The sequence below is a fragment of the Lissotriton helveticus genome, chromosome 6 (assembly GCF_964261635.1).
Source record: "Lissotriton helveticus chromosome 6, aLisHel1.1, whole genome shotgun sequence".
Taxonomy (NCBI): Eukaryota; Metazoa; Chordata; class Amphibia; order Caudata; family Salamandridae; genus Lissotriton; species Lissotriton helveticus.
Genome location: NC_136067.1, coordinates 1,997,395,738 through 1,997,412,313, shown reverse-complemented (window position 1 = coordinate 1,997,412,313; position 16,576 = coordinate 1,997,395,738). Strand labels below are relative to the sequence as shown.

Below are 16,576 nucleotides of genomic sequence, written 5' to 3'. Positions count from 1 at the left end.
GCAATTATGCTAAAACAATTATGCGCTGCTCTTTTGCATGGTTCTGAAATAGATGTGAAAAATATATGTGAAGAAATTGAGTTTTGTTACTTTGGAAGTAAAGAGGAGAATGTTGAAATTGACCAAGAAGAAGAGAGTAATGTGGAAGATAGTGTACAGGTTTCCAGTACAGATAATTTCCAGAGGGAAATTGCGACGTTTGAGGTGAAATCAAGTGAGAGGCCAAATTTCACTTGTGTGTGTTGTCGACGCACTTATTATAAGAATCAGACTAAGTTAGTGGATTTATATGGAAAAAGTGAAAGGGAAAATAATAGTGAATGGAAGGATTTTACAACATACTTGATGGTAGAAAATTGTTTTGATTTGGGATTGGATCAACGTGTGTGTACTTATTGTTGTAACAAATTAAATCAAAACCAGATGCCTGCTAGAGCAGTTCATAATAATCTGGAATTGGTTGAAATTCCTTCTGAATTGAAGGATTTAAATACTTATGAATCTATTTTGATTCAAAGTATCCATCCCTTTCAGGCTATTGTAAGAATGGAGCCAAAGACAGGGAAATTGCCTCCATCAGATTTACAGAGAGGATTAAAGGGAAGAGTTGTTTATTTGCCTCTAGATTTGAAGAAAAACATTAACACAATTGGAGTAGAAAAAGTGGAAGAGGAACCTCTGGTTATCTTAGTTAATGGGGTTCCGACAAAGAATAAGAAAATATGGCAAGATTTAGTAGATGTTAGGAAAGTCAAAAGGGCAACATTGTATTTGAAAAAATATAATAAATACTATAAAAATGTATATGTTGCAGAAGAGGAAGTAAGTGAGGAAGAGGATAGCGATTTGTGTGCTGGTCAAATTGAGAAAGTAGAACCCTGTACTAGTGAAGAAATATATGAACATTATAGTGTTCATCCTTTGCATTCCAAGGAAGTCATGGGGAATGCTATTGAGTTGTTTCAAATGAAACAAGCGAAAGGGAGTCCCATTAGTGTTTGGGAGGAAAGTTTGGAAGCTCGGTGTTTCCCACAGCTTTTTCCAACAGGTCAGGGAGGAAGATATGATGAGCGACCTCATCAAATTCCTGCTTCTGAATACCGGACTTTGCGATTGTATGCAGGAGATCCTAGGTTTCGACAATGCATTCCTTATTTGTTTCATCTCCTGTTTGAAAGCGATCTGTCTGGACTGTCATATGCAGTGAACCACATCTTGAAAAGTGGTATACACATGCAAAACATCTCGGCAAGTGACTTTATGGATAAAGTCAATGTCCAAGACAGCATTTTGGATTCTCACCTGATTAATCTCATGGCGTGTCAGCGTGGTACTAATGAGTACTGGTACCGTCGTCATGGTGATTTAAAATGTATGCTGAGGAACTTAGGAACTCCCACATGGTTCCTCACTTTGAGCTGTGCTGAGTATGGCTGGGAAGACTTACTTGAATTTCTACGAGAGGCAAATGCTAACGTAGAAAACATCGAATTCAAGACACCCGGAGAACTGTGCTCTTTGGATCCAGTCAATGTATGTAGGTACTTCAATCATAGATTTGAAGGTATGATGTCTTTCATCATGAATAAGAAGAATCCACCTCTTGGAGAGGTGTTGGATTTCTTCTGGAGGAAGGAGTACCAAGCAAGAGGTGCTCCTCATATACATATGTTGCTGTGGATCAAGGATGCACCTAAATTTGGAACGGATGCAGACGACTCAGTGATGAGTTTCATAGAACAGTATTCTACGTGTGCTGTTCCAAACGCAAAGGAGAAAAAAAACCTAAGAGAAAAAGTTCTACGTTTCCAAAGCCATCGATGTGGAAAGTACTGTCGTCGTAAATTCCGGAACAAAGACAAGTTCTACACCAAATGTCGTTTCGGCTTTCCACGATCGGTGATTTCTAAAGGAAGAGTGAACAGTTTGATGTCTTCGCTGCGACATAATGTGATGAAGAAATCACCTAAAAACACATACAATTTGAAGAGGAACGAAGAGTCTAAGTACATCAACGACTACAACCCGGTGATTTTGTCCATGTGGAATGCTAACATGGATATACAGTTTGTGGCTGATAACTGTATGGCTGTGGCTAGGTATGTGACATCTTACATCACCAAAAAAGAGAAGACAGAATTGAAGGATATGTGGGAGGACATTTCCCATGAAAAGAGCCTCAGCAAGAAGTTGTACAGTTTCAGTCTGAAGATGTTGTCGCATCGAGAAATCGGAGCTTACGAATGTTCTGACCGGTTGTCTTCAGCAAGTCTCTATGCCAAGTCCAGGAGTATCGTTTGGGCGAGTGTTGGTCTTGCTGCAACGCGTAATCGAGTTCTGAAACCTGTGCGGGAAATTGAGTATTTGGCGGAAAAGGAGCCAAACAGTACCGACATTTTGAAGAGCAACATGTTGGATACATATTATCCAAATCGAAGCAGTCACCTCGAGAATGTTTGTCTGTATGAGGTTCTGCAAAATTACATATTCAAGAGGAACATCAAAGAAGATACTGAGAAAGGAGTGTATGCTGTAATAGGAAGTGAGGGATGTCTGGTCAAGCAAAGAAAATGCCACTTGATAAACCATCGAAAATTGAGTGGCGAATCTCCTGAAAAAAAGGAGTTTTTCTATTTAGCACTTTTGCAACTTTTTAAGCCTTGGCGTGCAGAAGAGGAACTGCTTGGAGATTTCCTCTGTTACGAAGACTCTTTCAATGCTGCCAAGGAGACCATAGAATGTCCTGCTTTTCCCAAATATGTAGAAATGTTGAATGTGGAAATTGAGCAGGAAGCAACGATTGCAGCCGAGATTGCCAGAGACAGTTCTCAGGACAGTCAGAGTTCTGCTTCATTGAGTCAGGATCCACTAGGAGGACCTCTTATCGAAAATGAAGCTGCCACTGCTATGAATGAAGTGGAAAGAGCCATGGCACATGCTCAGGAGGATGCGTTTAACTTAGAAGAGTTGGAAAGACAACTCAACGTTGAGCAGAGGAAAATATATGACGAACTTACCATGCAAATTGATCATGGATTAAGTCATGATAAGAAAGAGTGCTCATGTACGTCGTTGAAGCCTGTCCGACTGTACGTGAGTGGAGAAGCGGGAACTGGAAAAAGTTTCCTTATTAAAGCAATTTCATGTTATTTGCAGGAAAGGACAGAGTCATCGCTGTCTTGTGTTGTCACCGCTCCAACTGGACTGGCAGCACATAACATTAAAGGGATTACTTTACATCGTTTACTGATGCTGCCAGTGGAGCATGACAACAAATTAGAATATCACAAGCTATCTGGAGATGCTTGTTTTGAAGTTTCAAGAGTCTTGAGGAAAATGAAACTTCTTATCATTGACGAAGTAAGCATGGTTTCCAATGTTATGCTTGCCTTTGTGCATTTGAGAATGCAAGAAGTTCTCAAAACAGAGTATGATGTGTTATTTGGTGGCAAACACATCATTGTTTTTGGAGATCTTCTGCAGCTGACACCAGTGAAAGGGCAACCTGTGTTCAAAATGCTCACGCATGAAGATACCAGGAAGTGCTTAGGGAGTATTGGCAACGTCAATATATGGTTAAACTTCAATTATGCTGAACTGCATGAAAATATGCGTCAGGCAAAGGATGAAGTTTACAAGACTATTATACAAGATGTTAGAATTGGAAAAGTGACCGAGCATGGGAAAGAAGCTTTACATGCACGATTACTGACAAATTTATATCCAGACGAAGATGTTGTGCCTGAGAATATTTTTCAGAAAGTTACTGAGAAAAAATCTGGAATATGTTTGATGCCAACTCTTGCAGAATGTGCCAAATTCAACAACAAAATGTTGCATTTAGAAAAGCAAGAGATTGTGAAATTGGAAGCTATTGACAGAGTAGAGCATATGGGATCAACAATTATTTTGTCTGAGAATCTGAAAACAAAATTGGATTCATTAGAGAAGAGTATATCTAAAACTGCGGGTTTTGAAAAGACTCTGAATGTGTGCTTGAACTGCCGTATAATTTTAAGAAGGAATTTACATGTTGAAAGAGGTCTGGTAAATGGATCAATGGGTAATGTTGTTGATTTTGTGAAATACAGAAATAGAGATGGAATTGAATTTTTAAAAATTAAATTTGATGGCATTGAGGAAGTACAGCTAATTGCTCGTTGTTCTGCTAGATTTTTGCTTGTAAAAGACTTATATGTTCGTCGTAAGCAGTTTCCTGTTTGCTTGGCATATGCGGTGACAATCCATAAATCGCAAGGTTTAAGTGTAGACTGTGCATTGGTGAATATTGGCAGTTCTGTGTTCAAGGAGGGTATGGCATATGTGGCATTGTCACGAGTTAGGACTTTATCGGGATTGTACTTGATTGAGTGTGATGTCACAAACATTTGTGCGGATCTAGATTGTGTTAAGGAATACAATAGGTTGAGAAGAGAGTATGCGCCACATTTGCCTCAGTATCCTTTGTTTGAGAAACGTGTGGTAGGCCGGAAACGAAGAAATGTGACCAATACTGGGGAGGTTGTAGCAAAAAGACGAAAAGTTGATGAACCTGAAATTATAAGCAGAAACAAAAAGGATTCTGTTGAAGATGTTGTTGGTTTTCAATTTGAAAACAGTTCTGGTGTCAACTGCTATGCTAATGTAGTGGTTAATGTTGTCTTTTCTCTAGAAACTTTAAAAGAACAGATTGTGGTCAATTCGGATCAAAGATTTTGCAGTTTGTTAAATTCTGTGTTAGAGAAATGTAGCACTGATAGAACAAACATAGAAAGTGTGTCTGAAATTCGAAATCTGTTAGACAGATGTTCAGGCCAAACACAATTCTCTCAAAATAGTCAGCAAGATTGTCAGGAGTTTTTAATGTATATGCTTGATGTATTGCATGATGAAGGTGTAGATGTAGATCACCTGTTTGGGCTTTCTTATCAATGGCAGCATGACTGCGAGAACTGTAGGGTATCAGCTACTACTAGTGTAGACTCAGAAAGATTTATATATTTAACTTTGCCAGACAGTAAATCAGTCTCTTTTAATAAGCTAGTAAAAGCAGCTGATCACAACATGGAGTGTAGCCAATGTAAATCTGAAATGATGTCCACTTTATTTATACGAACATATGGCCAGTATGTCATTTTAATGTTCCAACGATGTAGGCCTGATGGAACAAAATTGACAACTTTAATTAAAAATTTTGTGGCTTCACAGTTGTCAATATCAGGAAGGACTTTTGTAACTGTAGCAATTATATATCATGATGGTCCTTCAATAACATCAGGACATTATACAGCTTATTTAAAGTGTAGAAATGGCTGGTCATTCTGCAATGATTCTGTTTTAATTTTCAAAAAAAAATTGCCATATGACCTTAAAAACTCTTACCTGGTGTTTTTAAAACCAAAATTTTAGGGAAAGAATCTCGGGATGTGCTCTGAGGAATTTCAAGAAGTTCTTATGGCTCCTACACTATTTGGCCTTGAGGATAAGTGTAGTACAGAGACATAACTTCTAACCATAAGACTGGACGTCATGGAAAAATAACTGCACTTTGAATGAGTTCAGAAAAACTATTTCTTTTTATAAGCTAATTGAAGCAGCGAATCAAAACATGGAGTAGAGGGAATGTAAGTCTGCAATGCTGTCTACTGTTTTACATTGCTTTGTGATTAAAAGTGATGTAGAGAATTAAATAATTGTACTAGTCATAAAGGTAGTGTAAGTCTGCTTCATAGTAAGCAGTATCAGTGTGATAGGAAATGTAGAACATGATTGAGCAAGAAGGGGAAGATATTACTAGTCCAGGATTGTGTAAATGACCTTCAACATTTTAATTCTGAAAGTTGCGGAAATGCGAAAAGACGGGATTGGCTTACAAGAAATCCAAGAGTTATACATGGCTCTGACACGATTTGGCCTTGTGGAATCGTGTGGTAGAGAGCGAGAAGTCATTTATTGTATGTAACATGTTTTTGAAAACGATGGAGGTTTTCTTTCAGAAAGTGGCGGGTTGAAAGTAATAACAGCACAACAGAGTGTAAGCTGTTCATAGGACATCCTTGGCCGTCATGGAAAGTAAGTTAACTTTAAGGAGTTCTGAATTCTGATTTGTAATGTATGGGTTTTTTAAACACAATCATTTTGATTGTGTTTTTTTTTCCCCGCTGTTATATGATGAATACCTTCAAGTCACTGTTTTAGTGAAATTTGATACATTCTGAGAACAGCAAAAATAAACCATTTAACATGTATAATTAATTCTGTTCTGTTTGCATTTATGATGTACATGTAGAACTGTGTAGGAGGCATGGAGAAGGTGAGGCTTCTGTCAGTGTCAAAGTTGTTGCATACAGTGCTCATATTCTACGTAGTCTTTTATATTTCATTACTTTAACTGTTTCTGACAGATCTAAAAATTTTTTTTTTAAAAGAACAGTAAGTATAAGGGAAGGAAACAGACAGTTATGTTAAAAGAAACACAGCTATAGGGAATAAACTAGGGATACTGTTACCCGCAATCCTCTGCTGATGATGTCACTGAGCATGTCATGAATGATGTAATATGTGACATCATCAGCAGTGGATTACGGGTAATAGTATCTCTAGTTTACTCCCCTATAGCTGTCTTTCTTTTAACATAACTGTCTGTTTCCTTCCCTTATACTTACTGTTCTTTTTTATAAAAAAATTTTTTTGGTTCGCTTCCGGTTCGCGTACCGGGGAGCGAACTGGGAAGCGAACTAAGAGAAATAGAGGTTGGCACAGTTGCAAATATTGTACCAATTTTTTTATAACGGGGAGGTAGTTCTGAAAAGAACTTTTTTTTAAATTGTTTTTGTTGTTTTATATTTTTTTTATTATTTTTCTGAACATTTTTTTTACTTTTTTTGAATTTTTCTGAACAGTTTTATATTTTTTTTGGTTTTTTTTCGGAGGGGGCAACAAAAACGATTCATTGTAAAGGGCTCAACAGGAGGAAGAAAACAAAAAAAAGAATTTATTGTTTGGTGAGTTTCGGACAAACATGAGCATGATTGTTAATAGCTCTGTTGATCAGAGTGATGCTACTTTCTGCGTAGCAAATGATTCCACTGCAATGTACGCCGACTTGTTTTACTTCACGAAATCTCGTTTGTATATTTGGCACCATCTCCCTGCCCTCTGGTCCCGTTACTTCCGGTACAACAGATCTTCTGGCCATAATAGGGAGATTATCTAGGTCGTCCTGTTCCTCTTCTTCCTCTTCTTGCTGAATTATAACTTTAGCAGGTGGTCCACTCTTCCTTGGATGTGGTGGAGGTGGTGGGGAAGCACCAGCTGAAGCTAGTAAAGAAGCCATTGCTCACTGGTAACAAAGGGTCTTTCTCTCACAATGATGAAAGTCAGAGTGAGGAAAGAAGGAGGGATTTTCACCATTTGGGAAAAAAAATAGTTCTCAACCAATGAAAAGTGTTCATTTTAGATCATATGACCTAGTCTTACATCATTAGGAAACCGAAAGTGAAATGAACCAATGAAAAGTGTTATTACCAAGTCACATGACCTGCTGTGTTTACGTTACGCGCTTTGCAGGGCCTCCCGGTTTGCTTCCAGAAACCTGTGCTTTGCGACTCGGTAAGCGTACGAGTTCGCTAACGTAGCACGTCATATGACGTATCACGCGACAACGCGAAACGTCATGCGGACGGGAGGCGTCACGATGTTGTTTTCTAACGCGGCAGTTGCGGTAAAGAAACGTTTACCGGCTCGCGGTCTATTTCGCGGCATCAAGGTCAGCTAACGGGAAGCTTCCCGATTCGCGAAGCGGGAACGAAGAAAAAAAAATATTTAAAAAAAAAAATTATTCATAAACATATAAAATATATTTTTGGATTTAAAGAAGAATACATTTTACAGCTACAGATATTAGCTGTTAAAAAACCAATGAAATTCACTGAAAAAACCATAGGTTATAGACCATATATAGTTAGGAATTAGCATTTACAAAACCTTGAAAATTCACTGAAAAAACCATAGGTTATAGACCATATATAGTTAGGAATTAGCATTTAAAAAACCTTATTTTACTCACACAAAACCATTGAAATTCCATATATAGTTAGTTGCACTAACTATATATCGCGCACCCGTAATCCACTGCTGATGATGTCACATATTACATCATTCATGACATGGTCAGTGACATCACTGATGACATCACTGATGACATCTCAAATGACATCACTGATGATATCTCATTTGACATCAATGGTCACATCAATGATGATATCATTAATGTGACAATACAATGCATCTCCTCACACTTTAATATAACCTCTGTTACACCCAGTGTTAAATACAGAGTATAATTTTTGAAACCATTGACACACCAATACTAGTTACTACATACCCACTCACTGATTCCTACGTCTACACACACATTCACTCATTCACCCATACAATCATTCATACATACAATCACTCATCTTTACAACACTATCATATGCACTCATACACCTATACAGACACTCACACTCTGCCACTCATCCATGGAGTTACTCACACACCTAGTCAGTCCTGTAAAGAATCAATCACAGTTCCATTTTCTAATCTACACAGTTAAACATAGAGTACCTTACATTTTAAAACATATACTAACACATACTTACTCTCTTATAGAATCACTGATACAAGTACACATTGATCTGCACAGAGTCACACACCTCCCAGCCAGTCATACACACACTCAGTCTCCCATACAAATACTTGTGCAACCAATCAATAACCCATATAGCTACTTATATAGCTACTGATCAACACATGCAGCAGCTTGCACAACAACAGACATGCTGATGCACACTTTCAGACAGTTTAGTCACTAACCCGTGCATTTAGTAAGACGCATTTAATCACTCACTCATACAGTCAATCACGCACCTACTAAAACCTTCATTGAGACACTTATACATCCACTCATTCTTCAATATGTAAAACATATTTAAACTTTACAGAAACACATAATCACTGGATGTTGTCATCAGTGATGTCATTTGAGATGTCATCAGTGATGTCATCAGTGATGTCACTGACCATGTCATGAATGATGTAATATGTGACATCATCAGCAGTGGATTACGGGTGCGCGATATATAGTTAGTGCAACTAACTATATATGGAATTTCAATGGTTTTGTGTGAGTAAAATAAGGTTTTTTAAATGCTAATTCCTAACTATATATGGTCTATAACCTATGGTTTTTTCAGTGAATTTTCAAGGTTTTGTAAATGCTAATTCCTAACTATATATGGTCTATAACCTATGGTTTTTTCAGTGAATATATATATATATATATATATGCACCAGCAATTCCAACCACTTCCGTTTGGACAGCGAAGCAGGAACTCAGACCGACCAGAGCAAAATCAGGCAAGGTAAAGTTTTATTGTTGTTCCTTCACATATATTCACTGAAAAAACCATGGGTTTCACACCAGTTATATTTAGGAATTAGCATTTAAAAAACCTATTAAATTCACTGAAAAAACCATAGGTTTCACACCAGTTATAGTTAGCTGGAAATTTTACTTGCATAAAACCATTGAAATTTCCACGTTATAGTTAGTTGGACTCACTATAACTTGCGCGTGCAATGCACTGCTGATGACGTCACATATTACATCACTCATGACATGGTCAGTGACATCACTTTCACTTTGTTATTTGAGTGAGGAAGACCTGCTTTTTCCTTACAGAGATGGCTACAGTCATATCAGCAGCTGGAGCATCTGCCCCACCACCACCACCACCACCATCAAAAAGACCACCAGAAGATCACATTGGTGGTCAAGAAGAAGAGGAGGAGGATGATGAAGAGGAGGAACAGACAAGGCATTTCCTGCCTGAAGATAATCAGCCCTACAAACCAAAAGAGAACTTTGTATGGGAGTTCCACAAAATCCCAAGGGGTTTTAAAAAAGTCAACGCTGCGAAGGTGACTTGTTTGATTTGTGGTGCTGAGCTGTCCAGGGGGAACCCTAACAAAAAATATTCCTTCGGGAATCATACCATGATTCGGCACATGATGCGTTTGCACACAAACAACTATTCTGCTGCAGAGGTAAGGGACCTCTGCAGTAAGCTACCCCCATCAACATCCAGACCCTCAACATCCAAAGAACCAACTCCATCGGGTTCAGAGGCAAGAGAGACAATGCCTATCATACAACCAAATTTAACGATATTAAAATCGTGTGCAAATATTGTGGAAAGACACTTTGCTATGGTGAGCAAAGTATAAAACTTATCATGCTGGTGATAACCATAAGTGCCCGAAAAAACCCTAATTTTTTCTGATTTTTTTTTGCTCCAGTTGAGCCATTTAAAATTCCCTGTTTTTTGTTTCTCCCCATAAAAAATACAAAAAAAATATAAAACTGTTCAAAAAAGCCAAAAAAAGTAAAAAATGTTCAAGAAAACAATAAAAAAATATAAACCAACAAAAAGAATAAAAAAACAGTTCTTTTTAGAACTACCTTTAATTTATAAAAATAAACCTATATTTTTAAAGAATCTCTGTCAATCTTTTTTTTGCAGGTTACGCGTACCGGTACGAGCACCGGGGCGCGCACCGAGGTGCGCACCCAAAAAATAAAGAAAAAATAAAGAAAGAAAGAGTGAGCATGAGGGAAGAACACAGAGAGAGTAATGTTAAGAGAAAAAGAGCTAGAGGGAGCAACACAGAGGGATTGTTTATTACATAGTAAAAAACAGAGAAGGTGTAATAGGGTGTAAGTGAGAAAAGGAAAATGAATAAGGTAGCGAAAGAAGGGAAGAGAGAAAAAGAAGACTAAAGTAGAGGTACTGGTAGAATGTGAGTGGGTGTTGAAAGTAAAAGGAAGGACAGTAAAGAATGGGGAATGAGGGGTAGTGACGGAACCGGAACAAATGAACAACGGTGAGGAAGGGTGAGAAAAGTGCAGTGAGTGTAAGTAAAGAGGGGTGAAAGAGGGTGGGTAAAAGTGAATAAGGGTAAGACATGTGAAGTGACAGCGAGAAAAGAGAGAGAGAGTAAAGGACTTATAAGGAGTCAGTGGGTGTAGGTGGGGGTGTGGGTGTGTAACGTGTGTGTGTGTGGGTGTGAGTGTGTGGGGTGTTTGGGTGTGGGTGGAGGTGTGGGTGTGTGAGATATGTGTGGGGGGTGTGTGGGTGTGGGGGGTATGTGTGTGGAGTGTGTGTGTGTGTGGGTGTGTATGTGTGAGGAGTGTGTGTGTGGCTGTGTGTGTGTGTGAGGTGTGTGTGTGGTGTGTGTGAGGGGTGTATGTCAGAGCTGTGTGTGTGTGTTGGGGGAGGTATGTGTGTAGGAGTGAAGTAAATGATTAAGGGAAAGAGAGTGAGTGAGGGAGCAAAGGAAGGGAACAGAGGGTAAGGGAAGTAAAGAATGGGGACTGAAAGAAGTTGAATGTGGGAGGGGAAATAGGTAAAGGGTAGTAAACATGGAGAATATGAATAAGTGAGGGAAGCAGAGTAAAGAAACAGGAGTAAGGTAGGTTGAGAAAATAGTAGTGAGGTTAAAGCAAAGGGTGATGACAAACTACATTTTTTTAGTCACACTTACCATATAATAAATGTAACTTTAATTACATTTTTTTACTACATTTTGTATCTGTGAAAGAGAGAAGAAAAAATAAGTTATACTTAGTAAAATATGTATTTTAAAATAGAAGAGACAAGTCAAGAGGTTAAAAATCATAACAGTGTATTTAGAAATAAAGTAAGAGTGAAGGACACAGAAAGGGAAATAAAGTAAGGTAGAAGGACTAAGAGAGGGAAAAAGAAATAGAAGGAGAGCAAATTACTAAGAGTAAGGCATACAGATTCACTGACAGAAAGGAAGAGAAGAAGAGAAAAATGAACTGAAGGTAAGAAAGATACTAAACTAATGTGAGTTAGCAAAACTAAATCAGGAAACAGGAGTAAGTAAAAAGATAATGACTGAGAGGGAAAGGAGTCTAATTAAGGATGCATTTAGAAGAATGAGGAATGGAAGATAACTGAGAGTAAGTGAAGGAGAGTCATAGAGTGAAGGGATGAAGGGAGAGAGGATAATATAGAAGGATTGAGGGAAAAGGAGTGAGGAAGTTAGTAGACAGAGAGACTAAGAGAAGGACTGAGTGAAGTGGAGTACAATGAGTGAGGAAAGGAAATGAGTAAGGGAGCAAAAAAAGGAAAGAGAGGAGAAGAGGACTAAAACAGTGGTACTGAGAGAAAGTGATTCGGTTATGAAAGTAAAGAGAAGGACAATGAAAGATAGGAAATGAGGGGTAGTAATGGAACGACAGTAAAAGAAATGGGATGAAGAACGATGAGAGAGGAGCAGTGAAGTTGTTGTAAGAGAAATGATAGAAGGTAGATAAACACAAGTGAACATAACACAAGGAGAGTGAGGCACTGAGGACATAGAGGTAGTGAACGGAAAATAGAGAGAAGAGGTCAAAAGAAAAGAGCAAACAAAGATAAGCGAGAGAGAGTGGGTGAGTTATAGTGATAGAGTGCGACAATACTGCTGAGTGAGTAAACAGGAATTACTAAAAGAGCAAAGGAGGAAAAGACGGAAAAGGCAAGCAAAGCAGAGAGACTGAAAGCTGAAAAGTTATACAAGGGAGAGAGGGGATGCAGACAGTTGAAATGAGAATGAGAGGTTGTGAAAGAAGTGGAGTAAAGGAACGGGGGTGAAAGAGAGTGAGAGAATGACATTAAAAGTGAGTAAAAAGAGCTGAAAGAGGGTGGAAAAAGGAAAGTGATTGTGAGACAATGGGAATACAATTTAAATTACTCAATACAAACTACAGAATAACTTGTTACATAGTTTATTTTTGCCGTTCTCAGAATATATTGAATTTCACTTAAAACAGTGAGTTCAAATTATTCATCATATGACAGCGGGAATAAAAAAACACAATCTAAAAGATTGTGTTTTAAAAAAAACCTTAGAAACTTAAAAATCACAAATGTTCACTAATCTTTGATTCACTTACTTTTCCTTTAGGCCAAATAGTATATCATGAAGGTCCTTTTCATTGGAAAGTACTCTCCTGTTCACTAAAAAATCAATTTCATCGACTTTCTAGAAGAAAAGCTCCAAGAACATCTGAAATATGTTTCAATGTTTTTATATACTCCTTCTGTTCAGTCATGACTCATTCCTCATTCCTTCACCTTTCCTTAAGAGCAAATAGTGTCAGATGTATCAGTATATTTTCAAATTAGTTTAAACAAACTCTAAAATTACCGTTTTCCCGACGTTATGAAGGAAAGGTTCAAACACCATTTTCACAATATTTAAATATTCAGAATTCTATCTCTGGCTCTCTCATGTTGAACATTTCCTATAATACTGATATCACTTACTATTCGATCCACTTACCATACCTTTATGAGAACTATAATTTTTATATTATCTTCATCACTGTTACTCACAATATAATTTTAAACAGCAAACTAACTTTTATTAACTGCTCCCGCCTTCATAGGGCAATTACCTTTACTTAAATTTTGGTTCTAAAAACACTAGGTATGAATTTTTTAAGTCAAAAGGCAAACATTGTTTGAAAGTCAAATGACTGTCATTACAGGGTTCCAACCTTTACGACATTTTAAATAGCATGTATAATGCCCTGATGTTGTTGAAGGAGCGTCATGATAAATAATAGCTACAGTTGCAAAAGTTCTTCCTGAAATTGATAACTGAGAAGGTACGAAATTTTTAATAGAAGTTGTCAATTTACTTCCATCAGGTCTACATCGTTGGAACATTAAAATGACATACTGACCATAATTTTGTATAAATAATGTGGACAGCATTGCAGACTTACATTGGCTACACACCATATTGTGATCAGCTGTTTTAACTAGATTATTAAAAGACACTGATTTGAAGTCTGCTAAAGTCAAATATATAAATCTTTCAATGTCTATTGAAGTACTACTTGATAAACTACAGTTGTCGCAGTCATGCTGCCATTGATAAGAAAGGCTAAAAAGATTTTTTATATCTACACTTTCATCTTCCAATACATCAAACATATACATTAAAAATTCCTGACAATCCTGCTGCATATTCTGTGAAAATTGATTTTGACCAGAACATATGTCTAGAAGATATTGAATTTCTGAAACACTTTCTATTTTTGCTCTATCACTGCTACATTTCTGAAACACAGAATTCAATAAACAGCAGAATGTTTGATCCCGATTTTCAACAATCTGTTCTTGTAAATTTTGAAGAAAAAAAACAACATTAACCACTACATTAGCATAGCAGTTGACACCAGAACTGTTTTCAAACTCAAATCCAACAACATCTTCAACAGAATCCTTTTTCTTTCTGCTTACAATTACAGTTTCATCTACTTTTTGTCTTTTTGCTACTACCTCACTGCAATTATTCTCATTTCTACCACACGTTTTTCAAACAGAGTATTCTTTAACACAATCTAGATCTGCACAAATCTTTGTTTCATCACACTCAATCAAGTAAAATCCTGATAAAGTTCTGACTCATGATAATGCCACATATGCCATACCCTCTTTAAACACAGAACTTCCAATGTTCACCAAAGTGCTATCTACACTTAAACCTTGAGATTTATGGATTGTCACCGCATATGCCAAACAAACAGGAAAGTGTTTTCTGCGAACATATAAGTCTTTCACAAGCAAAAATCTAGCTGAACAACGACAAATTTGTTCTATTTCGTCAATGCCGTCAAATTGAATTTTTAAAATTTCAATTCCATCTCTATTTTTGTAATTCACAAAATCAACAACATGACCCATTGCTCCATTTACCAGACCTCTTTCAACATTTAAATTCCTTCTCAAAATGATACGACAATTTAAACACACATTCACAGTCTTTTCAAAACCAGCAGTTTTAGATATAGTCTTCTCTAATGAATCCAATTTTGATTTCAAATTTTCAGACAAAATAATTGTTGCTCCCATATGCTCTATTTTATCTATAGCTTCCAGTTTCACTATCTCTTCATTTTCTAACTTTAACATTTTGTTGTTGAACAGGGAACATTCTTTCAGAGTTGGCATCAAACATATCCCAGATTTCTTCTCGTTAATTTTCCTAAAAATATTCTCTGGAAGAATGTTTTCATTTGGGTACAAATTTGAAATTAATCGTCCATGTAATGCTTTTTTCCCATGCTGACTTACTTTTCCGATTCTTACATCTTGTAGAATATTTTTATAATCTTCGTCCTTTGCCAGCCGCATATTTTGGAGTAGTTCTGCATATTTGAAATGTAACCATATATTAACGTTTCCAATGCTTCCTAGGCACTTCCTGGTATCTTCATGCGTGACCATTTTAAACACTGGTTGTCCTTTCACTGGAGTCAACTGCAGTAGGTCTCCAAAAACAATAATGTGTTTCCCTCAAAATAACACACCATACTCTATTCTAAGAATGTCTTGCATTCTCAAATGCACAAAAGCAAGCATTAGATTTGAGACCATGCTTACTTCATCAATGATAAGAAGTTTCATTTTCTTCAGGACTCTAGAAACTCCGGAACACGCATCTCCAGATTGCTTGTGGTATTGCAATTTGTTATCATGCTCCACTGGCAGCATCAGTAAACGATGTAAAGTAATCCCTTTAATATTATGTGCTGCCAGCCCAGTTGGAGCGGTAACAACACAAGACAGCGATGATTCTGTCCTTTTCTGCAGATAAATTGCAATTGCTTTAATCAGAAAACTTTTTCCAGTTCCCGCTTCTCCACTCACGTACAGTTGGACAGGCTTAAATGATGTACATTAGCACTCTTTTTTCTCATGACTGAATCCATGTTCAACCTGTTCTGTGACTTCGTCATATATCTGTTTCTGCTCAAGGTTTAATTGTTTCTCCAAATCTTCTAAGTTAACTACATCATCTTAACCACTTGGATGCTAAGGTACCTGATATTCTTCCATATATTTTCCATTGAAATCAATGGAAACTCCATGACGAGCTGGGCTCGTCATGAGCGTCGAAGGGGTTAAGCTTGTTCCATAGCTCTATCCACCTCATCCATGGCAGTGGCAGCCTCATTTTGGATAATTGGTCCTCCTAGTGGATCCTGACTCAATGAAGCAGAACTCTGACTGTCTTTAGAACTGTCTCTAGCAATCTCTACAGCAATTGTGGCTTCTTGCTCTATTTCTTCGTTCAACATTTGCAGATAATTTGGTAAAAACAGGACATTCTATGGTATCCTTGGTTGCATTAAAAGAATCTTCGTAACAGAGAAAATATCCAAGTAGTTCCTCTTCTGTACGCCATGGCTTAAAGAGTTGCAAAAGAGCTAAATAGTAAAATTCCCTTTTCTCTGGATTTTCGCAACTCATTTTTCGATGATTAATCAAATGGCCTTTTCTCTGCTTCACTAGACATCCTTCACACCCAATGATAGCATATGTTCCATTGTTGATATCTTCTCTGATGGTCCTCTTATAAATATAGTTTTGCAGAACTTCATACAAACAACTGTTCTCAAGATGACTACTTCTATTTGGATAGTATGTATCCAACATGTTTGTCTTCA

At 37.3% G+C, this 16,576-nt stretch overlaps 1 protein-coding gene across 1 annotated transcript in view; it reads left to right on the top strand.

Annotated features, from left to right (window-relative positions):
* LOC144761997 (fucolectin-like) overlaps positions 1 to 16,576 on the top strand; it is a 1,241,072-nt gene that overhangs the window by 290,318 nt on the left and 934,178 nt on the right. The gene's annotated exons all lie outside the window — the stretch shown is intronic.